Source organism: Bombus affinis, chromosome 1 (assembly GCF_024516045.1).
Source record: "Bombus affinis isolate iyBomAffi1 chromosome 1, iyBomAffi1.2, whole genome shotgun sequence".
Taxonomy (NCBI): Eukaryota; Metazoa; Arthropoda; class Insecta; order Hymenoptera; family Apidae; genus Bombus; species Bombus affinis.
The window spans coordinates 20,079,603-20,093,842 of record NC_066344.1 but is presented as its reverse complement, the minus strand read 5'-3'; the positions used below and the strand labels follow the sequence as shown (position 1 = coordinate 20,093,842).

At 29.4% G+C, this 14,240-nt stretch overlaps 1 protein-coding gene and 1 long non-coding RNA gene across 4 annotated transcripts in view; one reads left to right on the top strand and one right to left on the bottom strand.

Moving 5' to 3' along the window:
* The window catches only part of LOC126917411 (mucin-4), a 212,139-nt gene that overhangs the window by 95,848 nt on the left and 102,051 nt on the right, over positions 1-14,240 (bottom strand). The window contains exon 1 of one of the 3 annotated variants that reach the window (XM_050724262.1): positions 279-519. The exons of the other annotated variants lie outside the window; for them this stretch is intronic. The gene's annotated coding sequence lies outside the window, so the exon portion shown is untranslated. Of the gene's footprint in view, positions 1-278; positions 520-14,240 lie in introns of those variants that run through there. 3 annotated transcript variants of the gene reach the window in all.
* LOC126918245 (uncharacterized) lies at positions 513-5,897 on the top strand. The gene is made up of 2 exons (XR_007711282.1): positions 513-694; positions 5,153-5,897. It is a non-coding gene; the product is annotated as an uncharacterized LOC126918245 (long non-coding RNA).

The window sequence follows — 14,240 nt, the reverse complement described above, 5'->3', positions numbered from 1 at the left end:
TAAAACAAATAGTAATGTAATGATATCTAAATATACTAATGTCAGAAAAATATTAATAAATTATGCATGCAAATGATTATATAACTCTTATATAATCATGTGAACTGAAACGTGGTTTATCTTTTTCTTGTCATTGTAACAAAAAAATTAATCAAGTAATACTAAACTCCCATTTTTTACAAAAAGTTGCTCAAATTGGTTGAAAATATATTATTTATTGTATTATTTGTTTTACATATAAAAGCAGTTGATAAAACTTTTCTGTCAATTATACTCACTTTAAGAATTCCGTGTAGAAAGTATTACAGTATCTGAAAGTTGTGAATACTCTCCTGTTCTGGTAGCGTTCGTCTGCTTACGTCTACTGACTTTTCTCGCCGAATAGAGTATAACTGACTTGCTTTATTTTACTAAATTTACATAGTGTCATGCGAACGTCTGTATGGTGTAACTAATCTCTATTATGCATATGTCTTAGGCAGGGGGCAGACGAGCAGTTTGCTGCAGCGTCATCGTCGCGATAATTTTCCACTGCGTTTTAGAATACTGCTCGTTTGCACCAGGCATTAAGAGCGTATACGTAGCAGACCACTTTTTCTTCTTCTTTTTTCCCTTTGTCGTATAAACAACAACATTTCTACACATACAACATTCTACGCATACAATAGACAACACCGAAATTTTGTTATATTTAGTAAGTATCTGGAGAGTTTGAGTGTTTTCTCTCCTTAACACTATCGTTGATCACTTCGCTGTCTTTAGTATTCGAGTGTTCATTACTCTCATTAATTAGTCCCTTCATTTATTTATTTGCACAATTATGCTTTTCATAATTAACTTTTCATAATTATATACCACGAAACACTGTTAAAAACTTTTGTTTTGTTTACTTTAAACATTGTGATCTGTGATTTATAGCGGGAAAACATTGGTAATTTTGAGAACGGTGAGATGTAAGTAATTTCAATCAATTATATTTCTCATTTACCGAGGAACTGTAAAAGTCATCGTTGATCTTAATCCTAGTTCCTGCATACCGCTTTCATCAGTGAAAGAACTTTGATAAACTTTCTTATCGTGGTTTACTTTTAGTAACACTAATACTCTGATAACCGAGTTTTTCTTTACTTTTGGAACGATTTCGTAAGATGCAATGTACACAAACCTGGTCCTTATTTTGTATTTCATGCATTTCGGTCATATTTAACTAACTTCGAAGTGCCGAATAAAACAGGCAAAGAATTGTATAATGTGGATCGTAACATTTCAAAATCAACCAGTTAAAATGTTAATCAATTTTTGTTTCAACAATTAAGTAATGAAATAAATACTAATATACAATGGATAACATGAAACTACTTATTAAGAAAGTTCAAATATCACATAAATATAGAATCTAGTAAGATTCAAAAATCATCCATTCTATCATAGATAATATCTCTAATTTACTGCTATTTTCTACTAATCTAACTAATGCTAACTAATTTAAGTATATCATACTTTATTATTTACTTTTAACTAAAATATTCCTTTGCAAGACATACAAAACAGAAACAAATTACAGTAACTAGATTTCAGACTTTTATACATTTATACAAAATTTAAAGATGCAAAACAGTACATGGTACATATACACAAAAATGAGTAAAAATAATTCACATTTAGTAATTTAGTCAGTCGTGTTCATAAAAATAAAATTTGCATAAATATCAACGATCTGATAAAATTTACGTATTTATGGGAAATTCAAATGTTAGAAAATATATGGGATGTGTATAATATAGAAAGAAATATGTAAAATATACAAAATAAAATAGAATACGAATCTCTATTTAGATTTTATATAAAAATGCAAATTTACATAAACATTCACAGCCTACTAATAAGTTATTAGTAATAACTATCAAAACTTAAAAACCAACATGTAAAACTCAACAAAATTACAGCGTTAATACTTAGATTTCAATATACGTCCTTTCTGTGACAATCTTATATTAAAACACTGAATTAATCATCAAGTAATCTTCAAGTTTGTCTAAATTACCATTGGCGTTAGCAGAAGAAAACATTAATTCAAGATACACAACTCAAAAAGTATTCAATTTGCCAAATCCGCCTTAACTCATTGGGAATATTACCGCGCCTTCTACTTGATGATAAAAGTCTCGAGTTTCGTTCAAGGAGGTCAAAGGAAGGAATTCCGGATAAAGTCATAGCGTTCTCGAAGAAAACGGTTTCGATTACTATATGTATTACCCAATCTCTCAGCCTAAAAGGGAAAAGAGAAGGACGGGTCACCGGTACTCCGGTCCGGTTTTCAGAAGGTGACGATAATACGATGAGATCGAGCTTGGTGTGAAGCAACCGCAAGGCATAATATCATTCATGGGTTACCGCGGTTCCATACATGCAGGTACCCGTGAACGCAGTCTATGTATTCGATGTACATATACGAGTACACGTTGAATACGTGGGCAGACAGAGCTTGGGGCCTGCTTGTTCACTCATGGCAATTCTTCCTTAGTGCCTTCACCTCGCTTTGCTAAACTTTCGCCCCAGAGTAGAAGAAATTGTCAATCGTTGCTTAGTCAACGGGCAGATCTTTTCCTTCCTTTCCTTTCTCTTTCTTTTCTCGTTCTCATATTTTGGTTATTAGCGTAACCATTTGGCAATAGGGAACGTTAATGTAGAGTTTTACAATGTTTGAGGAAATTTAGTCAGGTATAAATATACAGACCCACGAAAGTATTTGAACTTGTATGAAATATGTTATGTGTATTATACGAAATATTTTGAGATTTCATTAGCGTTGTCACGATACTTGATTATCAATATCATATCGATAAAATATAAAACAAATCTGAAAATGTGTATAGAAACCACAAAATATTAGGTCAAGTACATATTTCGCTGAGATCACAAAACATTTGAACAGCCAATTATCCATTAGATCAATAAACCTCAATATTCGGTAGAACTAAAATGACTATTTATGCCGTATTCTACCACTTTACTAAATAAATATTTGCAATAAATATGTTGTATTTTTTGGATATATTTTCAAATTGCTCCTAAATTTTACTAATATAATCATAACAGTAGTGTCTCATCACAATGCTATTTCAAAATATTTTATATAAAACACATATACGTATATACACAGTATGGGTATAAAATTTTCCAGTGGTAAGTGTTCAAGTAATTTCATGTACGAGATAGAAGTGCATTAGATAAATATTGAAAGATACTGTTAATTTTGAAGTTAAAATATCTTTGAAGACGAAACGGTTAGAAAATTATCAGAATTGATGGATTGTCGAATATGACTGATGGTATGACAATTGACTACAATACAGGTTTCATAAGCAGATCTGGCATTTTGGATGGTTGGATAAATTGACAAAAATGAATAAAGACAAGGTCATTTATAATTAAAAATATGAACGAACAAAAGATATGAAAATAGTTGGTATATTTAGAATAGGATATGAATATATTAATGATTTGGCTTAAAAAGTACCGAATCTTAAGTAAAATTTAACAGTGTACGTTTATAAAGTATTTACCATGTAATCTGCCCAAATGTTGCAATGATACATATACATCCGAAAAAATAACAAATAATTTATGACATTAGAATAAAACAATTAAAAGAAATATTTATTAAAAAATATACATAAATTTTATTATGAGTGGAATCTCAGAGACGTGTATTTTAAAAATATAGAAAGCTTGCAGAAGTACACAGTTTGGAAAAATAAATTTTTCGATGTATAAATTTCTGAAATTTGTCAGCACATAATTTGTTCTTCTAATTAGCAAGAATAATAAAAAGTCGATATTAATACAACTTGAGACTGAATCGAAACAACCGATGCGATAGATTCGCAATAAATCCGATTTCCATACGCTGTCGTTTCATACCGCTTGATCCAGCCTGTTTCAACGAATGCAGTCAAAACGTTGATTTATACCATTTACACCACAACAGCCTAAACTCGGACAATTTACATTTCCTTCCCGTTCCTTGTTTCCCTAACTTGTTATAGAATGAACTGTACACGTTTGTAATCGCGTATATATCCGCGAAAAATCGATACACAGGACCAATTGCCAGAATTGGAAAATAATTGAATTGTAGCTCTGGAATTTCTAGCTTTTGCAACAGGATGCATTTATTGAATTTAAACTGAAAACGAGAAAGAAGCCAGAAACATTGGAAACAATGAAATTTTATTCCTGAATGTGGTAAATTTGCGGGTTTTTCCATTGAAACCAAACGTATCAATAGTTTGCTTAAACAATGCGATACTATTTTTGTGTTTATGTATATTTATAATAATTGTTCCTTTTACATTATGCAATTTTATCTCTTCATTTGCAATTTGGAACTACAGTAAATCATGTCTTTTAATAAAATAAAATTATATTATGAATAAATATTATGCAATTTCTTTATTCTGAATTTATTAATAGAAATCGATTAACTTTTTCATATGGTATCATTTACCATGCGATTAAGCTTTTGAAATAATTATAACAAATATTGTGAAAATTTAAAATATGCTCATGATTACGTAAATACGTTTCCAGAGTTTCTCAGATGATAAAAAGTATCAAAAAATGTTTATCTACGATTAGATACATTAGTAGCAAGCTATCTGTGAAGTTCGTATACAGTTTATTTAAATGTTCTTAAATCGTTGCGATTATTAGTAGTAATAATTTTACTCTATGCTTTTAGCTAATGTTTAAACTGATATTTATAATCACATTAGACAGTATAATAGATTATTAAGCAATTAATTGAAATCGTAGATTAAATTTTTGGATTTTCGAAAAAGCTTAATTTATTTTAAGACTTTTAACAATTATGAACCGTAAAGTTTTAAAAAAGAATCTAATATTCTCAAGAAAACAAAGTGAAAGCAGTTTCCAAAAAAAATAATGACAATTATATTCTTTCTAAACAATTAGATTTTTAGCCATAACGTGATATCATTCCATCCTACACTCTACATATCACTACACAACAAACAACCCCAATCAAGTATGCACACTCATCATGGCTACCATATTTTCAAGACTGAACAGCATCTATAAATATGTCGAGATAGTTTGTAAGCAGCTATAGATGTACCGTGCCTTCCAGATCAACGGTTTGCTTTGTTACCAGGAGTGAAATAAATCGCGGAAGGAAGTCGTTGCTACCATGACAAACATTGTTTCCGCCGATACAGCGATGTGGCAAGGCGTACGTACGAAAACTCGTTGAAATAAAAATTCAGTGCGACGACCGGCGCGCAGGAAATGTCGACCATTCTACCATTATCTATTTCGCTTTTCACCAACGTTCATGCATTGTCAATGTAGGTGTAGCCCAGATAGGTGCAAACGCCTACGAATCGCGATGGAGGAGAGACCAATTTTCAAATAACGGAAACTCTATAGGTTGAACGCACTATCCATTCGTTTCACAGTGACAATGGCGCTTTCTATATCGAACCCTGACTTTGTTTAATCTTTCGTTGATAGAGAGCATGTAACTTGTTTCTTCCGATGGTTTTCAGAATTTCTTTTATCGATTATTACTTGTCCGTTAGAGTTATATCGGTATTTAGTAGTTATGTTTTATGGTATGATATAGGTATGATAAAAGGAATGGTGAGAAAATAGTGAATGATTATCTTGGTTATATTCGCTAGTACGTACAGTGGCTTACGAAAATATTCGAACATTTGTAAAAGTCTTTTATGAACTATGTTATTTGTGCTATACGAAACATCTTGAAATTTCACTAACACTCTAATAAGAGACGAATGTCATGATTATATTGACAAAAATGTGAAACCAAATAACAAATAAAACAATGCGACCGTTTCACGTGCATAAATAAACGCTATGGAAACACATTTCCTCGTTATTTGAATAATGTAAATGTTCATTTTCAGAGAAAACATCTACTATGTATCATACAAAAACATGTTAGTAGGTCGTATTCAGCAGCATAATAAAATAGAAAATTTGTACTTTTATTTAATACGTTTCATTAAATTGTTGACAAAAGCAATAATACAATATTCGAACTATAAAAATAATAATTTATTTCAGAATAAATTTCAGATAATTATTTACAAAGGGGACGATCTTACCGATTTCAATGACGTTGAAACATGTTGTTCAAGGTCAACATCCTGGACAACTTTTCCTTATACATATTACGGTCGGTCGTTTTTAGTTTCCGAGATATTCGCAAAAGTTTCTGCTTCAAAGACAATATGTCTGATTTTGATAATCGATTAGTCGTCCCTTTTTCCAATGTAATGTTTACAATTTCAAATAACAATTATATAATATAAAGTTTAATATGAATTGTATTAAAATAATAAAGTTACACATTATTGTATCATAATTGAATTAATATGAATTGATCTGGCTTATTATCTAATATCTTAACTTATTTCACAGTAGCGTTATCGGCCGCTTCCTGATAGCGGAATAATTATCTAACAGAAACCTAATCCATTTTTTTTTTTCTTTCTTATGTAAGTTCAAAATGATTATCGAATGTGAGTTGGATTACATAAATATCAGTTGAGTTACACAAATGTACGGACGTCGTGAAGCGTTCGTTTATGCCAGAATGAAATATAATCGTAACGAAAATTGAACAGAAGATTTTTGGGAGAGAATATCTCGAAAATTAACGCTGAACGACGGTAACGTGTATAGAGAAAAGTTGTTCAGAATGCTGACCTTAGCAACATATTTTAAGGTCATGGAAATTAGTGAGGTGGCTCACTTTGTAAATAATTATCAAATTTCACTTTAATTTTATCCTTACTACTATCATAGTAGAGTTTAAACGGACAACATACTAAAAAGTGATAAAAGAACATTTTTGGAATGGATAAACACAAGTTCTTTTAATGATGATGCACATGTTGGAAGATAATAACGTAACATGATAAATAGTGGTAAATGAAAATTAAAATCCATTTCTGTATAATTTTACGCTATATTTACATTATTTTCACAGAAGGAATATTTGGTCAAAAATGGAAGAATCGATCTGGTACGAATATAAATACATGCATATGTAGCACAGTTATGGGAAAGGTACATATACATAAGAAGCATAAAGAAAAATAAGAAGCTCGGTCTTTATTTATATTGTATAGTCTAATTGTTATCATTTGATACAGTTAATCGGTGCAGTTATGTAACCTTCAGCTAGAGATTTGCGTTGATCTTTGATTCTCTTGATTGCGATTGAATTTATCATTGTGCCCGTTTCAACAAACGCTATCATAATATAAATAAAACAAATACAGGGTATCGTTAAAAAAAATTAACTCTTTCGCCACTACACTTACAAACAAATTATTTGCATTATATAATACCCCATTCCCTATATACCAAATGAACATTTTTTGGGTAACTTCATTTCCAATTAGTTAAACTTATATGCCAAAAAATTGTCATAGTTTTCGAACTTTATTAAAATTTTCACTAAAAACCCTGTCTCGATTCTCAAATTTTTATATTTCAATATTGCTTTTAACACTTTAGCAAACAAGGATAATTTTTATTGCATTAGAAAATATTTTATCATAAGATTGGGACATATACATATATCGATAATATGTTTTTTATATTTCGTGCTGGAAATATTAAAGTTAGAAATATGTAGTTGGGTCGAATATGAACGAAAGAACGCAGCAGAATTAAGAATTGTATTACTTTTTTACAGTACGTGAACATGGATTCATAGAACAGTTAAAAAGTAAGATTCGATTATCAGAGCGATTGTTTCACCGTTACAGGGGTTCAGGTACGGTAGGAAACCATATAACGCTGTTAAAGAAAATATCTAGTGTCGAAGGGACTACGTGCTTTCGAAAGAAAAGGGCTTCTTTGCGCGAAAAATGATTAAATTTATCTCGCTAATAAAAGGAGTTGAGGAAAGTCAAGCTGTTCAATTTTTTATTTTTATAAACTATTTCCTTGTTTCCGAGGCATAAAATATCATAACCATTCTTTTACGTGCCCTAGCAATAAATTGGATCATAAAATTGACCATTAAGTAACAATTACGACTAACTCTCTTTTGGTTGTTATTTTATACAATATGTATGTGGATTACATTAGAAGAAAATCAGTGCAAATTAATGTAAAAATGAATGTAATAAAAAACTAATTTATTGCAAATGATAGATTGTAGTGTTCGTATATTCGTTGAACAAAAGGCTATAATAAGTTAAAATTTTTTGCTGTGAAAAATATTCATTCTGAAAAATTATATTATTTATTAATAACTGTATTACCAACTATGTATATGATAAATATAAATATAATGTAGATATAATATAATCAAATATAAACATGAATACTAAATAGAAAATTGTATAGTATCATATATTAAACTTTAGTATTGCAAATTGAGTGCAAATTATGAGTTGTTATCGAAAAATATATGTAATATAAGTTTATATTATAGACACTCGAAAATTTTTATATAATAATAAATAAATATACGATTAATATATGATACAATGAAATACACGACTTTTTGTGGATTATAATGTTTTAATCAACCAATTACACATTAATTTTAATTTGTTATAATGAACGTAATACGAGTATGTATTTTCATTCTCCATCAATACTATTAACATGACAATAATTTATGCTTAATATATTTTAACAAATATATGACGAAATTTAAAATTATAGGCTATATAAAACATTAATATTTTCAATCAACAAGCAATCAAAGGAAGGAATTGTTTAAAAGAGTTTTGAAGTCTACTTCATATGCAAATATTACGCATAGTATATTATAACTATCTCAAAGTTCCAACTATAAACAAATATTTCAATCAATGATCTTAAAAAGGAAACTGACCGTTTACTCACTTTTTTGCCATGTGAGAGGTATAAATGGTTACTTTTACTCGTGTTGATCGAGGACATATTTGCGTTGTTGAACGATTAATGGCTTGCAATGTTACATAGGCTCGGAATTCTTTATGTATATCAGTTAGTACAAAAAAATATATTTCGAAAAATCGAGACTAGATATCATTCTACAATAGTAAATTCATATACATATAACTCAATACTACAATAGTAAATTAGTAGTACTACAATAGTAAATTCATATACTCTGAATAAAAGATTCTGTGTGTGTGTATGTGGATGTGTATGCGTGTATAAAAGTTTATGATATTTATACCGTATTATTCATACTACTACTTCAATTTATGTTACAAATATATTTTAAAAAGTTATAAAGTCAATAATACGATACGAAAGAAAGTTGAAGATCAGATGTAAATTAATTAATAACAAAGGAAATCATTTTTTCCCTTCCTGTGTTTTTATACGTTTTAAAATTAGGAAATTTTGGCAAATTTATTGCATTAGAACTTTTATACTACCCCAAGAGCTTTCAAATATTATAGCATCTATCAATATTTCAATATTATAGTATTTTTTACTATAATAATTTCAACAAGATTACTTAGTTTTACATGTACCATATTTAATTATAATTTCGGATTTCTAATTTATACGATAAAGCTGATTAATGGCTTCTATAGTATAAGGTATACTATAATAATAATCTCCCTCTAAGCCAAACTTGTCATAATCATTGAGTTTGACAATTTCAAATTATTCGAATACTTGCTATTCAAAGAAATGTTCGCTACAAATAAAAGTTACATATATAATAAAGTTGATATCAAAGGGGACATGAAATATAATGATCAGCTTTTCGTTATTTCTCCTTTGGATTGGGTTGAAATATGAAAATTATCCGTTCAGTTAATCCGTTTAATTAATAAAATGACTACCAAACCAGTCAATATGACTGTGATATCAAACTTTTTATAATTACGACATTGCAGATACTTATGTGAAATTTATGTGAAATTTAAAAAAGTAAAAAAGCACAGAATGCACATTACATGCGAAATATGCAAAAATGTTCAATAATATTAGTATTTACTTTTATTGAAATAATTTTAATTATCTATAATAATTAATAATTATAATAATTATGTATAACATAAGTGAGTACATATTTAAAAAGAATTAAAATATTTATAAAACACCTTCAACTAATACACTAAGCAATCCCAAAGTAAGATTCATTTGATCAAAGTTACCCTGATAATTCTTATTTATGTCATCTCTATTTGCGAACGTATCGGTCCCGCGACTAAATGCCGATAAATCACAGCGTCCTTGTGCTAATTTTTTTCTCGCATCGCTCGCTGATCAGTATGAGCACACACAATTGCAAAACAACATCTCGCCAAATGTATTTTTTGCGTCTTAAATTATAATATCAGGCGTGGGCGTACGATACATAGTTACATGTCACTTTCGAGCTAGGAACTCTGACCTCGGTTCGGTTGTCCCCAATTTCGAAACTTAACCTCTTAACGAAGTTTCGCGACCTACCTAAGTTAATCGCTTAATTAATTTCGTCGTCCGGTCGTTCGCATCGCTTTCACCCAATTAACCGCTGGCGTGCCTATATCGCGAATTTTAGATAAAATGCTGCAATGCTGTCTTAATCGATGTTTCTATCCTAATCCAACCGATAGTGCAGAACATTAAATTATTAGTATTTTCTAATTTATGTGACTTTCTGTATAGTAGATGTCTGTGTATTAATTGCCATGTATTCTTGGTTTCTGTTGGCATATTTGGTTAGAATGTTATTTATGTAATATTTGTGAAAAATAGAGAGCGAAATTTATAAAATTGTTACTTGTTAATGTCATTGTTAATTGTTAATATTCTAATCAATACTTGTTGTAATTATTTGTAATTTATAGTAAAAGAACATTGATATATTGTTCCATTTTTTACGTAGGTAGGTTCCTTCTTGTAGATGGTAGAAAAAAGACTACGTAATCATATTTTGGAAAATAAATTGGGTTGCATGTATGAATATTGTAACGCAGTTTTAAAACAAATTTTTTTAACGAGATTAACAAAATATCAATTGAAAGAAAACGAGAAAGCAGTAACTGATTAATATTATATTCAAAAAGAACAATTTCAATTTGTCTATCAGATGTTCTTGCGTCGTTTGAAATCGACAATAATCATCAACAGATTATTTATTTTTAATATAGTAATGTATTGTACATTTAAATAAAGAATAATTATAACCAAAAAAATAAAGAAATTCCCATAAAGTAAATCGTCATATGTATATCATATAATATATTTTGATAGAAAGGGATATTATACAAATTAAAATCTCCAAAATTGAAATCCTAAGTTAAAGAGTGATATTCACTTCAATTAATATTCCGGAAGCTTTGTTGAAACATTATACCAGCAAACAAATAATAAGAGAAATTCCTAAAACAATTATAATTTTCAATCCAAAATCCTCACACGAAAATTATTATTTTAATACACTAATTTGTGTTTTCAACTCTAAAGTTTTCTGAGATAGTTTTAATAGAAACATCTATTGTACTTCAAATTGAATAGTACAATAAGCATATCACATATGAATATTTTATAATTCAAAGAAGAATGTTCTTTTTCTCATTAAAAATTATAAAAATATCTATTTCTTAATAAAAGCAAGAGGCATATACAAAAGATATTAATACCAGTTCAATAGTATTTCGTGTAATAACTATAAAAACACTATAATTCTTTTCAGCCGAAAAAACGAAACAAAATTTTCAGTTTATTCAAAATCATTCTTTTTCAGTTTCAAAAGTAAATCAAAGTTTGTTTTTAATAAACATCGTTGAATCCTAATACAAAATCTCTTTACAGTGGAATTTTGATTATTTCAACCAATCATGATAAACGTTGGAATAATCCAATAACTTTCATATAATTCAACGTTTTCAGATAAGAGACGATCATTTATTTTAAACTATTTCATAATTATTAGGGTTAAACAGAAACAAAACCTTTGATATAGAAGATTCTTGTTCTTTTAGTTTTTATCCTTGTTTCCTAATCTTTCTTACAAAAGATAAAAGAAATTTTGAATTAATCAATTTTTTTAGCTTCTGGGAAAAAATGATCTTTTGTTAACTATTCGCGATAGAAACACAAGTTTTTCCAATACTTCCGTACACATAAACACGTAACGTACTAACATTTGAAGCCAGTTTAACAGAAAACAAATACAATTATTAGGTAGTTAGTAAAATATAAAGGTATAATATTATGTATGCACAATATCAATTGTGAAATGTTTAATCGATATTATGATAATCAGGGTTCTACTGTATTTCTTTTTCTGTAATAAATGAATTTATGCAAAGCATAAATACAGGTATAAGATAGGCGAAATATCCTTTTATGTTGCTTTTATTTAAGTAAAATACGCGTTTAACGATTCGCAGCAACTTGTGTCGTTCAAGTAATCTCTGGTTTATCCGAGAATCTGGCATAAGCAGGAAACGAAATCCAGAACACCATGGTTGATCCGTGTCAGACTCGAGGAGGTTTGACCAGATGAAGAGAGACGACGACTCTCCGAACGAAAGGTAGGTATGGGAGAAAGAGGAGAAACAGAAAACGAGAGAAGGGTTTTGGCCGGTTGTCTCAAGGTTTATTCAGGCTTACTCAAGCAAAGTCTCGGTTTCGTTCTTTCGTATCGCTTACGAAGCCTGTGAAGCCTTTGCTGTCTCCTTGTATCTTCAACAGAAATAACAGGTTTCCTGAGCGCGCGTTGATTGCACCGACAATTTGCATTAAGCGTTTATATTTCTATTTAATGTAACCAAATACCACAAGAGTCCTCGCATTATGAACTGAAAATCTCAGATGTCTAGCAAGATAGATTACAAAATGTTTTTAAGAAAATATATATGTATAGGAATATTTCCAAGCAAAGAAGAACATTTTATAAGTATAGAATTAAAATACTATTATAGATTATTAGAACACAACAAATTCGGCTAATTATTTAAAAAGCTGCCGTCATCTTGCATTTCGAGATTTTTTTTTTTAATACGTTGTAGAAATTAACATTTTGAACTTCTTCCTTTGTATGTTACTGCTGGACCCTTTTAATATTTTAGAAATTTACCAAAACCATTCGGTATCGCTACAGTGAACTTTGCCTATAATTGTGCATTTGTGATAATGTATGCGTTAGTATTGGTTGTCAGCCGCGTCATGGCGCGATGGCGGGATAAAATGCCACCTAATTCAAAACTACATAAATAAATATAAATAAATGTAAAACTATATAAACTATAGACAACAGATAAAAATTAAGTTTAGGAAAGGTGGCATTTTATCCTGCCGGCAACCGATACTAACTCATATTCTGTCACGGACGCACAATTGTAGATGGAATTCACTGTAATGCTACCGACAGCTTTTTGAAAATACGTATGTATTTTGGAGGCTAAGACCGAAATGCGGTAACGTGTATAAGAAAAAGTTGTTATCCATCGTAACATATAAAAAAATCATCGAAATCGAAGATAGCGGCGGCATTTTAAATAATTACCAACATTAACTGTACAATGTTCCTGTGTTTCAATTACGTATTGTGGTTGTGCTCTTTAATTATGTAATTATACCAATAAGGCAAATGATATTTATTTGATCACAGCACTTATATATACTACGTATAATTGATATAAATATATAGATTAATTACCAGCGATGTAATAATAAAGAACAAACAGTCTTGATTGTTGTTCAATTCAATAATTTACAATTTCTTCGGTAGATAAATTTCATTTAAATTTTATAAAATCTCCGCCCCCCCTGTAATATGTTAAATAGTGATCTCATAATGAAATAATAATTTCTTGTAAATTGAATCACTTCATTTATTTTGATAAACTTATGTCTTTTATTTTATTCTCTTTAAAATTGTAAATGTCATTGACGTAATGAATTAAAAATAAAAAGTTAGTCATGGAAATATTGTGCGAATGAAAATTCATCCAAAATGAAGTACGGTATAACGATAGAAGTTTTATTCCTTCATTATTTGACGAAGATGGTGAATTTTACTTCATAAAATCATTTAGTATGTATGTGAAACAATTTTTCATATTCTACACAGTAAAGTAACATAATTAATTCCTTTATATGAAATGAAATATCTTTTACTTCATAAATCACATTACTTTACAGATCACGAAAAATACACTAATGCGTGTTGAGAGTGATTGAATCGGCATAAGTCAGTTTCTAGGGTGCGTGCATAGCAGTCTTCT